The sequence below is a fragment of the Marmota monax genome, unplaced genomic scaffold (genome assembly GCF_021218885.2).
Source record: "Marmota monax isolate L192 unplaced genomic scaffold, Marmota_monax_Labrador192_F-V1.1 WCK01_AAM20220418_F8-fsc00865, whole genome shotgun sequence".
NCBI lineage: Eukaryota > Metazoa > Chordata > Mammalia > Rodentia > Sciuridae > Marmota > Marmota monax.
The window spans coordinates 1-13,389 of NW_026693965.1; the positions used below are offsets into that span (position 1 = coordinate 1).

General features: G+C 35.3%; 1 pseudogene; it reads right to left on the reverse strand.

The window, feature by feature from the left end:
• Window positions 1-8,989: 8,989 nt before the first annotated feature.
• On the reverse strand, window positions 8,990-9,997 carry LOC124106384 (olfactory receptor 5T3-like; annotated as a pseudogene).
• Window positions 9,998-13,389: the final 3,392 nt, after the last annotated feature.

The following is a 13,389-nucleotide window of genomic DNA, read 5'->3' on the forward strand; positions in this document are numbered from 1 at the left end:
GTCAGTAGTGACCATCAGAGTTATAAAATGCATATTTACCATCATATAGTTTAACTAAAATAATGTTTTAAAAAGTTTTTGTCCTATGATTCTTAAAATAGTATATATCCTACTTTCCCATTTGTGTACTATTTTTTCATTAATTTCATATTTATTTATTACTTAGTCCTACATTGCATCAGGGCAGTTTTATTTAAGAAGCAATTAATATTAAAATTAAAATACTGTTTGGTACACTTACCTTCATTTTTACATCTTTGGCATTTTTTATGATATATTTTTATACATGTTCTATTGTTACCATGTTCCCCCATACCTGAAAAATTATTTGTAGCACAAGCCTGTTAAATTTTTTAAGTATCTGTGAATTTAGTGTTCATTTTCATATATGTGTGCTATTTTTGTGTGAAAGCATGTTTCCCTAAAAATGTATTTATTTTGCCTATATGTGAGAAATATATTTCAAATAATTTAGTGGAAAATGATTTTTTTTTAATACCAGGGATTGAATCCAGGGACACTTAACCACTGAATTACATCCCACACCTTTTTTTTTAAAATTATTATTATTAGTTGTTCAAAACATTACAAAGCTCTTGACATATCATATTTCATTTTGAGACACGGTCTCACTAAGTTCCTGAGGCTAGCATTGAACTTTGAGCAAGAATCCTCCTGCCTCAGTCTCCTAAGTTTCTGAAATTAAAAGAGTGTGTCAGAACAGTTTTTTTTTTCTTTTACCACTTTAAATATACCTTCATTATTTGCTGGTGCATAACATTTCTAATAATAGCTGCTAAAATTCTTTCATTTTTTCTTCCATATGTAATGTGTATCTTCCTCTGAATTTTTTTTAACTTAGCTCAAATTCATCAGTGACACTTAATAGTCTATGTATTTTTTGTTGGTTGGTTGATTTACTTTTGTATTTATCCATGATGGTGAACATGATGTGAACTGATTTGACTGTGAGATGCCAAGATATTTGACAAACATTATTCTTATTGTTTATGTGAAACTGTCTTGGATGAGATCAACATTTAAATTTGTGGAATCTAAGTAAACAGATTTGCTTTCATTATACATGGGAACCTCATGCAATCAGTTGAAAGCCTGTTTAGAACATAAAGAAACTCTCCCACAAAGAAGAGAGAATTTCCCAGAGAAATTCTATGCAATCACCAAGAGAAGCTCTTCCTGGTTCCACAGAAGACTGCCTCTGGACTCCAGTGGAAAACAAGCAGTAGCTAGTAATGAGCAATGGTATGCAGACATAACATAGCAGGGTTACTGGGTTCCTTTGAATTGCCTTTAGTGAACAATCAACTTGTAGAACAACAACATGAATACCAACCCTGGGAATAAACAGGTGAAAACAAAGGGGTAAAAATTTAAAATGCATCAAAAAAGAGAATATCATCGGGCTAACTCCTGACAGGTCTACTGAGTTTATTGTAAAAATGAGGATTTAGGGCCATGGGTTTTTCATTGGATTTCAGAAGGGAAATTTCACTAATGGAACAGGTGGACTAAGATAAACTCTGCCTGGTCATTGGTCCCAGAACCTGCATTAATATATTATTGACTTGTAAACAAAGCTCCCTGAATAGGATAGTAACTGTGACAGTTATGGAGAAGATGAACTACAGTCAAAAATTCCTTGAGCTGGTTTGAAGGAGGAGATAAATAGTGATGGTAAAGACTACAGAAGGCAGAGCTGAGTTCTCCTGACAAACATCAAACAGCAATGGATTTGGAAGCAGTTCCGTTTCCTTTGTTGCTCTCTGCTGGGAGGTGACCCAGTCTCTCTTGAGAATGCTCTTTGCTTGAGACGTACTTTGTTTTTATTCATACTAAAATTATTTTCCTTGGTTTTTGATGTTTGACTTATTTTTTTTTTTTGGTTTTTCATCTGAACACAGACCCTAGGTTTGGAGCTTCATCTCCCCACTCTTCTGTGACACTCTTGGGAGACTGGTAATTCATCCTGAAAATTTTGGACTTTCTAGTTTCTATAATAACATGACTCAATTTTTTCCTAATCAATTTGCTCTCTCTCTCTCTCTCTCTCTGTGTGTGTGTGTGTGTGTGTATGTATTCTATATATAATATTAATATGTATAATATTATAATATTTATATGGTGTATAATAATTAATATATATGATATTATATATAGCTTCATAAACATGCACATCCTAGTGTACTAATTTTATAGAGAACACTGATAATACTTACTATTACTGGGAGTGTTTCTTAGAGGAAGATTATTAAGTAAGAGAATTTCCAGAGTATACAAAGAACTCAAAAAATTAAACAACAAGAAAACAAATAACCCAATCAACAAATGGGCCAAGGATATGAATAGACACTTCTCAGAGGAGGATATACAATCAATCAACAAATACATGAAAAATGCTCACCATCTCTATCAATCAGAGAAATGCAAATTAAAACCACTCTAAGATACCATCTCACTCCAGTAAGAATGGCAGCCATTCTGAAGTCAAACAATAACAAGTGCTGGCAAGGATGTGGTGAAAAGGGTACTCTTGTACATTGCTGGTGGGACTGCAAATTGGTTCAGCCAATTTGGAAATCAGTATGGAGATTCCTTGGAAAGCTGGGAATGGAATCACCATTTGACCCAGCTATTCCCCTTCTTGGACTATACCCAAAAGACCTAAAAAGAGCTTACAACAGGGACACACCTACATCAATGTCCATAGCAGCACAATTCACAATAGCTAGACTGTGGAACCAACTCAGCAGCCCTTCAATAGATGAATGGATAAAAAAAAATGTGGCATTTATACACAATGGAATATTACTCAGCACTAAAAAATAACAAAATCATGGCATTTGCAGGGAAATGGATGGCATTAGAGCAGATTATGGTAAGTGAAGCTAGCCAATCCCTAAAAAACAATGCAGAATGTCTTCTTTGATATAAGGGGGTGACTCAGAGCAGGGAGGAAGAGCATGAGAAGAAGATTACCATTAAATAGGGACAAGAGGTGCATGGGAATGGGCGAGAGAAGGGGAATTGCAAGGAAGATGGTAGGAGACCCTCATTGTTATACAAAATTTCATATAAGATGGTGTGAGGGGGAAGAAAAAAGAGAGAGAGAAAAGTGTCACAGTAGATTGGGTAGAAAGAGGTGATGGGAGGGGAGGGGAGTGGAGGGGGGATAGGAAGGGCAGCACAATACAATAGACACTAGTATGGCCCTATGTATAAACATGGCTGTATAACCAATGTGATCCTGCAATCTGTACACGTGGAAAAATAAGATTACGTACCCCATTTGAATCAAATATATGATATGTCAAGATCATTGTAATGTTTTGAGCAACTAATTAAGAAAAAAAGAAACATACAAATGAACTGAAATCTTCTATGTCAGACCTGAACAAGACCCTTATCTCCTGAAGTGGCAGAGCTGACATTGCTGAAAACCATACCCAGATCTCGTCTGGGGGTGGCAGACATAAAATACAAATTGAATACTTAGAGGTGACTAATTTAAATGTGAGAGGAGATTGCAAAGGAATATAATGTGAAAGTTAAAATGATAACATGTGGCAGGACACTGATGAAGTTCAAGACTTTGATCCTAAATGTTGATGACCCCTCTTTGTCAGTACAAGAAGCTAGATCTATCTGGGAGGATGAACCTTGCACCTTCACTGTCATAATCAGTGGTATATCAACTATTCAGCTTTATGTCACCCCTGAATTTATAGAGATCTCACACATCTTTCCAACCCACAGGACATCATGCTGATTCACTATGTTAAAGACAATTACTGAACAAAAAACAACAATTATTCTAGATTTATTGATTGCTTAGAGAGTAGGGGAAAATTTTGACAATAATTCATGGATTTCTGCCTGAGAATTTCTGGGAGTCAAGTGCCATAGCATGTTGGGCTATTCCTTTAAAGATGAAGGACAGCTTCTTTCATTTCCTTTAATTCAAGCTATAAAGAGACATAATGCCTAATGAGCCTCTTTGAACTTTGGTGGAACAGCATATTCCCTTTTCATGTCAGTTACTCCAGAAAATATGCAGCATGAACTGAAAAGCTGAAATTTTGTTTGGAACCCAGCAAAAACAAAGCCTCAACCAGTTCAGACTGCCCTGCAAGCTCCTCTGAGACTTGAGCCATATGAAACAATAGATCTCAGTGCATGAAATGTCACTGGCAGATGAAGATGTATGAAGCCTTTGAGAGTATCCCGAAGGTGCAGGCCATTCAGATTTTGAAGAACCCTGCCACCCTCTATGGACAACTAATCTTTAAGAAACAGATAAATGATGGCTACAGGACTTCAGCAGATACTGAATGAATGCTCAACAATAGATCTCAAATTGCCATGTAACTCAAGTTGCCCAGGAGGAAAAGGGTCTTGTCTTGTTCTTTCTTTCTTTCTTTCTTTCTTTCTTTCTTTCTTCCTTCCTTCCTTCCTTCCTTCCTTCCTTCCTTCCTTCCTTCCTTCCTTCTTTTCTTTCTTTCTTTCTTTCTTTCTTTCTTTCTTTCTTTCTTTCTTTCTTTCTTTCTTTCTTTCTTGTACTAGGGGTTAAACTCAGGGCATCTGGATAAGTACCACTGAACTACGTTCCTAGATCAAGGAAATAGGTATTATCTAATCCACTGATCCATAAAATGTGGTATTTTGAGCAGCCTTCCATCATGAGATCAGTGTAGAGCAGGCTCTGAAAAACCAAAGTAAGTTGCACTAAGTGCTCTCCAAGTGTTCTAAAAGCCCATGGTCCATGGTCCATGTTTCTGCCACACTGCCTTCTTTCTCCCCATCTGAGCAAATGGCTATATTGGAGTTTCCTACCATGAGTTTTCAGAGTAAAAGAATCCTCCATCTTGATTGACAGATGGTTCTGCATGATGTACAGGCATCACTCCAAAGTGAACAACTGTAGAACTACAGCCCCTCATGAGGAATATAAGTGTTGAGGAGTTATGGTTTCTTCTACCTAGGTAGCCTCAGGGTGCAGGAAGTAAACAGGGCTGGGGCCATGACACAGAGTCTTTACTGGGGCAATGCATACTAGAGCTATGGAGACAGGGCCACCGTCAGACCAGAGGACTGTAGACCCATCAAAATATAGTACCTTCCTAGGAAAGTTACATGCCTGCTACTTCACTGCATGAGAGCTGACACGTTTAACTTCACCTGGCCAAGCCATGAAAGTTGTGGGTCTCCAATCCCTTGCCATAGTATGTTTCAGGAGGTGGAACATGGAGTAAAAGATTATTCCCCAGCTTTAAGATTTAATATTGTTTGCCTATTGTGTATTAGAGATACTTAATTTTTGTTCCCACCTTTTTGATTATGTAGGCTAAATCCTTATAAATTCCACATAGGTCAAGGGATGCAATGGATTATGAGTTATAGTGGCAACCATTGCATAGACCCACCAGCAAAGCCTAAGGGAGACAGCCATAGAAATCTCCATCCCTGACTCTTGTGTTCCTGCTTAAAAGGATTCTAGGAAGACATAAGATATAGTAAAAGAATAGCAAAGTTTATTTAAAAAAGATGTGAAAAGGTAATGGGGATACTCTCAAGGGAGACAGTGGGTACTCTCAAAGAAAAGAAGGATGTCACATTCCATCTGGTTTCCTGTTTTATTGGGAGTCCCAAGGAAGTTTCCAAAGAGTCCTGCCAAGTTCTGCCTCTTGACTCAACTGACAGCAGGATTGCATCAGACCTTTAAATCCCTACTGTGCATGGTGAAGATCCCAAAAAATCTGTAGGTCACTTTGACCCATGCTGACCAGTTCTAATTGGAACTTATTAATGCAAATTTTATTGCTAAGGGAAGTTATTCATATCTCCCTTAGTTCTGGAATCTGGCCCATGTGAGGGATTTACAAGTCACCCTGCTCCAGGGAAACTTGTCAGGGTGGAGACTTTCCTGTATTTATCTTGCAGTTAACAAGTTTGCTGAGGAATATAACATATTCTATTGATTTAAACCAGGTAGGCCTGCAAGGAAATTGCTTTTATGTCCCATATTTTTATTGGTGCATTATAGTTATACATATGGTGGGATTTGTTCAACATTCATACATGTACAAAATATAACAATATAAGTTGGCCAATACAATTTTCCAGAATATCCTTTTTCCCTCACCTCTTTATTCCCCAAACAGTGGGCCAGGTTTTAGATTCATTCCCTTAACTTCATGTTCCTATTGCTCACATCTGTCTGTTACCTTATCAGAAGCCACATTGCCAATACTCCAAATGCAATAATTTTACTCTTAGTTCTATTGTTTTAATGAAGATCTTTAATCATTCATAAAATATCATCTAAAAGATAAGCAATGAAGGTGGTAAGGTGAAAAGATATGTCTACTCTTTCACTAAATGGATAACTTGCTGCAAAGTTGGAATTCTGTGACTAGGCAGCTTAGTTTAAATTCTGGTACTCTCAAGAGCTGTGTGTGACATCAAGTAAATTTCTTAAAGTCTGTATGTTGTTGTTTTCTCATCTATAATAAATAGTAATATTACACCTGCTTCTTGGAATTGTTATGAATGCAAAGAATATATATATATATATATATATATATATATATATATATATAAATTATGCAATTTTATACATATATATATATATATGTGTGTGTGTGTGTGTGTGTGTGTGTGTGTGAACGTACATGACATTTATGTTCTTGTTTAGTACCTAACCTAATAAGCTGCATATGATTCTCAGTTTTTGGTAATACTCATTCATTCATTGACTCACTATTTAATAAATAATCTCTCAGTAAACTCTAAGTTCTAGGTATGTTTTACAGTTTGGGGGATATAACTCTGAGGACACATAGGTACCATGACTGTCTTTATACAAGGTACAGTGTGAAAATATTGGTAGACAGTGACAACTAAGTACACCAAAATGTTTTAAATGAGAACAGTGATAAGTAATGAAAAAAAGAGGCCCCATGTAGATAGTAAGTGAAAGAATTTTATTTTACTTATTTATTTTTTTGCCTGACACAGTGGAACATTCCTGTGTTCCCAGCAATTTGGGAGATTTAGGCAGAAGATTTTCAGTTCAAGGCCAGCCTCAACAATTTATAAAAAGAAACAGGACAAAAATCCATCAGAGAATATTTACTAAACATGTGCCTAACCAATTTAAACTTCCTAATAGAATGGTAGACTCCAGTAACAAAATGATTCCGGAACACTGCGGACATTTTGAATTTTGCAGGCAGTTATTTAGAATTTTTTTTTTTAACCAGAGATTGAACTCAGGGGCACTCAACCACTGAGCTACATCCCCCAGTCCTATTTTGTATTTTCTTTAGAGACAGGGTCTCACTGAGTTGCTTAGTGCCTTGCTGTTGCTGAGGCTGTCATTGAACTTGAGATCCTCCTTCCTCAGTCTCCTGAGCCGCTGGAATTATGTGCCAACTGGCCGGCAGGAAATATTTTTGAAGTAATTGTTTTTGCATTAAAAATTTATGTCTGACTGGGCCCAGTGGTGCCAACTGTGTAATCCAGCAGCTTGGGAGGCTCAGGCTTGAGGATCCCAAGTTCAAAGACAGCATTAGTAACAGCAAGACACTAAGCTACTCAGCAAGACCCTGTCACTAAAGAAAATAAAATAATAGGGCTGGAGATGTAGCTCAGTGGTTGAGTGCTCCTAAGTTCATTCCCTGGCACAAAAAAAGTAAGAAAAATCATGTCTGAAAACTATTTGTATGCATCTCAAACTCACACTGCAAATTTAACTCTTAAAAATAACATAGTTTTGGTTACTGTATTCTGATTGATGAATTTACAGTAAAAATGGGCTTAGACAGAAAGCAGTGTTTCATTGAAAGAAAAGTAAATTTTTGCCCTTAATACCTCTTCAAATAAATTTTAGAATAAAACTAAAGAAAGCATAATTTTGAAGTAGAAGCAGATGTCAACAGAGGTGAAGTCAGACTACGTCCATTCTGTGCCCTTCTTCCATGGAAGTAAATTTTGAGTAATGATAATGTTGGGAGGTGATTTCTTTGATACTAAGTAATGAAAGTGGAGCTAGGAACTGGAGGAAGAATTTAGAATTGACATAAACCCCTAAGGTAGACTAATTTGGCAGATGTTTGGACAGTCATTTATAAATAGTTCTTTCCTAGTCTAAAGTTTTGCTTTTCTTAAACCTTAAAAGACTTCTCAATGAATATCCACATTTGGTATCTGTATATTTCTGGTAGTTCCAAAATGGATCATCCATTTCCGTAAATAAAAGAGGCCAGGGAAAATTTAACAGGAAAAAAATGTTCATAATGTATAGAAACAGAAAAACAACAAAAGAAATGCTCACAGCTTGAATGGATCTCAGTATGTGATGAAATGTTTAGAAAATAAGATTTGGGGATTCTTGCATAGAGATTTTAGAATGGGAAATTAACTCCATAATAAATGCTGAAGATTTGATATAAGTAGTTGGAGTTTTTTTTTTTAAAACAGAGAGAGAGAGAGAGAATTTTAATATTTATTTTTTAGTTTTCGGCGGACACAACATCTTTGTTTGTATGTGGTGCTGAGGATCGAACCCGGGCTGCACGCATGCCAGGCAAGCGTGCTACCGCTTGAGCCACATCCTCAGCCCTGGAGTTGTTTTTTGTTGTTGTTGTTGTTGTTTTTTTAATTTATAGAATTCTGAGGATATAGCTTCTAGTTAGAGCAAACGAAACTCAATTCTATAACCAAAAATATCAGTAGCCTTACATCCCAGAATGTATAATATAAATGTATTTGATAAAATAATAGGCATATACATATAGCTGACACAATTTATCTCAATTTGAGAAATTCTGTACTGGAGAGCTGATGATTATTTTACTTATAAGGAGTCTAGCATATATAGCACTATTAACTAAACAAGGACATTTTGTCACCAATTTCTGCCATACAGATATGAACAGACATCCACTTTTATTTATTTTTAAAATTTTACTCAAATCAAAAAGTTAGATGAGTTAGAAAGAAACTTCTCTCCACAATTTTTTATTGCCTCTTTTACATCTTTGTTTCTCAAACTGTAGATGATGGGATTCAGCATCGGAATCACAATGGTGTAAAATATCGACACTATCATGTCATGGTTTGAATCATAGTTGGAATTTGGTCCCATATAACTGAAGAGGATGGTCCCATGATAAATGGACACTCCAGTCAGGTGGGAGCCACATGTAGAGAACACTTTCCTCCTCCCTTTGGCAGAATGCATCTTCAGAATGGCCAGCAGAATGAAGCCATAGGAGACCAGGACAATCAGGATGGTGACTATCTCAATAGAGCCCACAAAGTAGAAGAGGAGAAGCTGGTTGGTGTGAGTATCAGAACAAGAAATAGCAAGGAGAGGAGGGATATCACAGAAAACATGTCTGATTTCATTGGATCCACAGAAGGACAAGCGGAAAGTGGCCACTGTGTGTATAGTAGCATGTGAAATGCCACCAACATAGGAAGCCACGATGAGTGACACATAGACCCTGGGTGACATGTTCACTCAATACAGAAGTGGGTTGTAGATGGCCACATAGCGATCATAAGCCATGGCAGCCAAGAGAAAGCATTCCGTAGTCCCTAAAGTAACAAAGAGAAGCATCTGTGTGGCACACCCCAGAAAGGAAATGGATTTATTTTCTGCCAGAAAATTGACCAACATTTTTGGAGTGACAACTGTAGAATAGCAGGCATCCAAGAATGATAAGACACTCAGAAAGTAGTACATGGGGTTGTGGAGTCGGAAATCCTCAATGACCAATACAACCAGTCACAAATTTCCTACCAAAGTAAAAAGATAGATGCCAAGAAATAGTAAAAATAGGAAGACTTGCAGGTTAAAATCATCTGTGAAGCCCATCAATACAAACATGGTGACTTCTGTGACGTTCTTCCACTGAATCTTGTAAACATACATATCTGATGACAACTTTTCCATTTTAGTTTTTACAAAAAGATTGAAAAATATCCTTTATTAATAGAATTTGTGTAATTATATTCCAATTTGGTTCTTAGGGCATAATGATTTCTTTGGTAGTAATGACATAGCCAGTGACATAGAACTGCAGCAGCACATGAATTTTTACTATATAAGGCAAAAAAAAAAAAAAAAAGAAAAGGAAAGAAATAATTTAACTCATTGTTGGCTAAATGCATTGTTAGAAATTCCTGCAATTAAAGTGATTTTTATTTTCCAATTAATTTTTGAATGAATTTTCTGCCATTTGTATATATATTGCATCCTCTTAAAATTTAAAAAAAAAACAGATTAGTATAGCTCAGCTTAAATCCAAAAATGTTTCATTGGAAAACACATAGTTGAGTTGAAGTCTTAGATTTACTACAAAGTACATGAAACCACTTTCCTTAATGTTTCATACTTTGTAATATGGAAGACACTAAGCTAAACTTATAGGTAAATTTAGATGACACACATAATGTCAAAGTTGTTTACTCTAAAATGTTTTCAGATAACTTCTTATAAAATAGTTACACTGACTTTCCAACTTGCTTTATGGGCATTCTTTTCAAACGAAACCATGTCATGTCCTCTTTTCTGAAATTTCCTTGTTCCATTAAATACTACAGGAATCTTTATTCTGGGATAGTTGCACTTTCTTTGCAAACCAAGACAATACCAAGTGCTTTGTTTTAGGATTTTTCCTCTGTAAATATACAGTATCTAGTTTTCAATTTGGTTCTTTCAAATTTTAACAATAGTAATGAGAGGATTTTTGATTTATGTATTCCTACAAATTCCTTGGAGACAATTCTTTTAATATACATTATTTTCCTTTTTCCTTCTTTATTTTGGTACTCAGGTACTCTACCACTGTGCCATATCCCCAGCATTTTTGTATTTTATTTAAATACAGGTCTAACTGAGTTGTTTAGCGCCTTGCTAAATTGTTGAGTCTGGCTTTGGATTTGTGATTCTCCTGCCTCGGCCTCCTGAGTTGCTGGGATTACAGGTGTGCACCACCTCTTCGGGCTATGCATACCTTTAATATATTATTAAAAGTGAATGAACTTGCCCTCCCCATGCCAATATAGAGGAACTGTCTCTGCTGAGAGTGAAGGACTGCTGCCTCTCTTCTCGATGGCCTCTGAGGGATTCCAAGAAGCTGAGAGCACTGATTGCCCTGGCCTGGGCTGGTTTAGGACAGGCTAAATTAATCTAAATATGTATATTTTCTGCATTTTTTTTTGGTCCCACTTTGCCCCTGTTCAGGCCAGATTTATCTTCATACATGTAGCACATATTGTTTGTAATGAATTGTAACTGCTTCTGGGGTAGGCAATATAGCTTCTTCTCTCCAGTTTGATCAAACTTCAAAACTGTGTGTAGTTCCTTTTTCCATCTTTTGTCTGTTTTGGGTTGGGGGCAGAATCCAGCAATCTGGAAATCAGGTTAGGCTTTCCGTAACAGGACTAATTACTTATGGTATTTCTGAAATAACTATGAAATAAAGGTCCCCTGTATGGGTTAATAAAATTCTTGGTACAAATTATTGCCAAAAAAATAAAGTCAGTGTATTTGCCACAAAGCAGAATTTGTTTTCTGAACTCCCTCCCCCCTTAAGTTGTCATTCCTATTCAGTTATTACAAAAAAAGAAAAAAGAAAAGAAAAGAAAAGAAAGGAAGTGCATGACCAAGAAAAAAAGTAAACACATAAATTTAAAGAGCTACCTGTATCTAGGCTAAAAGTATCAGTTGTTGACACAGATTTAAATATTGGAGCCATTGAAAGTTATGGGAGTGATTTCTATACAGTGACTTTTTGAACTTTAGCATGACATAGACCCAAAGTCACCCTACTATAGGGATACATGCACACCCATATTTATAGCAGCACAATTCACAGTAGCCAAACTATGGAAACAGCAGATTGATTCATCAACAGAAGAATGGTTAAAGAAAATGTCATATATATACACGATGGAGTTTTATTCAACCATAAAGAAAAAATGAAATTATGGCATTTGTAGGAGAAGAGATGGAACTAAAGACTATCAAGTTAAATGAAAAAATTCAAACTCAGAAAGTTAAATGTACTAAGTTTTCTGTCATTTGTAGAAAGGGAAAATAAAAGTGGGGATGGATCTCCTAGAAATCAGAGGGAGATCAGTAAAAGAAAGGGACTAAAGAATGGGAGGTACATAAGGAGGGGGAAAATGGTGGGTAGTGATATTGGCCAAATTATATTATTATATTATGTGTATGTACAAATATGTTACAACAAATCCCATCATTATGTGCAAATATAATGCACCAATAATATAACATGGAAAATTTTTTTAAAGTTCTATAAACTCTCCCATAAATAAGTACAGGTGAATTCAAAACTTATAATTCATAATTTATGTAATTCATAATTCATATAATTCATACTGTAGAACTTGTTGAATTTTTGACATATTAAGATGACCCACATAAAAAATAAACAGTAAGATTAAATTTTAGAAAGAGAAGGAAGTCATATTTCTCTATTATATCAGAAATGTTCTTAAAAATCTCTGTGGAAGGTTTTGTTTTTCTAATAATAGAATAAGTAACTTCCTAAATGTGGGATTACAAAACAAAACAATTTTTTTCTTAGAAAATGATATAGTAAAATGCCTCATGAAATTAAAGTACAACTGGTATATAAATTCAGATAATTTGCATATTAGACATAAGAACATGCACAAATATATTAATATATAATTTTGTTTGAAGTCTTACGTTCATAAAATAGCTTGCAAAGTCATCAAGAAATTGTGTAAATACTTGCTAATGTTACTTTTGTGGGCTCAGAAAGACACATTTCTGTTTAAAATGTTTCCATTCTGATTCTATTCTCCCCTACTTTCTTCTTTTTCTGCAACAGAATTAGTAAAATATATGCAGGAATGTTTAGTGCAGAGAATCAGGGACAAAGTACAATTTTTGAAATAGATTGACAGTATAAGGAAATAAGCATTCAACTAAATGTTGAAACATATTACTAAGAGTCTGCTAAAAGAATTCATTACAAAATATCTGTTGACTGTCATATACAAGAGAAATGTCAATTACATTACAATTCTAGTATGTTGGAGTATACACATTCTGAATTTGACTTTCCATAAGATTAAATACAAAAACCCTAAGTTATATAAGAAATTTAGCTATGTACCTGTCACTCCCTCTGCCTGTGGACATGTTAATAAAATAATAATATGTTCACTTAAGTTCTTCTAATACTTTGTCAATAACTTCCTAACAAATCTTAATGTGTTTATTCTGAATGTACAACAAGAAGGTGGTTTATGAAGTGAGTATGACTTATTCCAAATCATGTCTTCTTGTAACATTTATCTACTTCT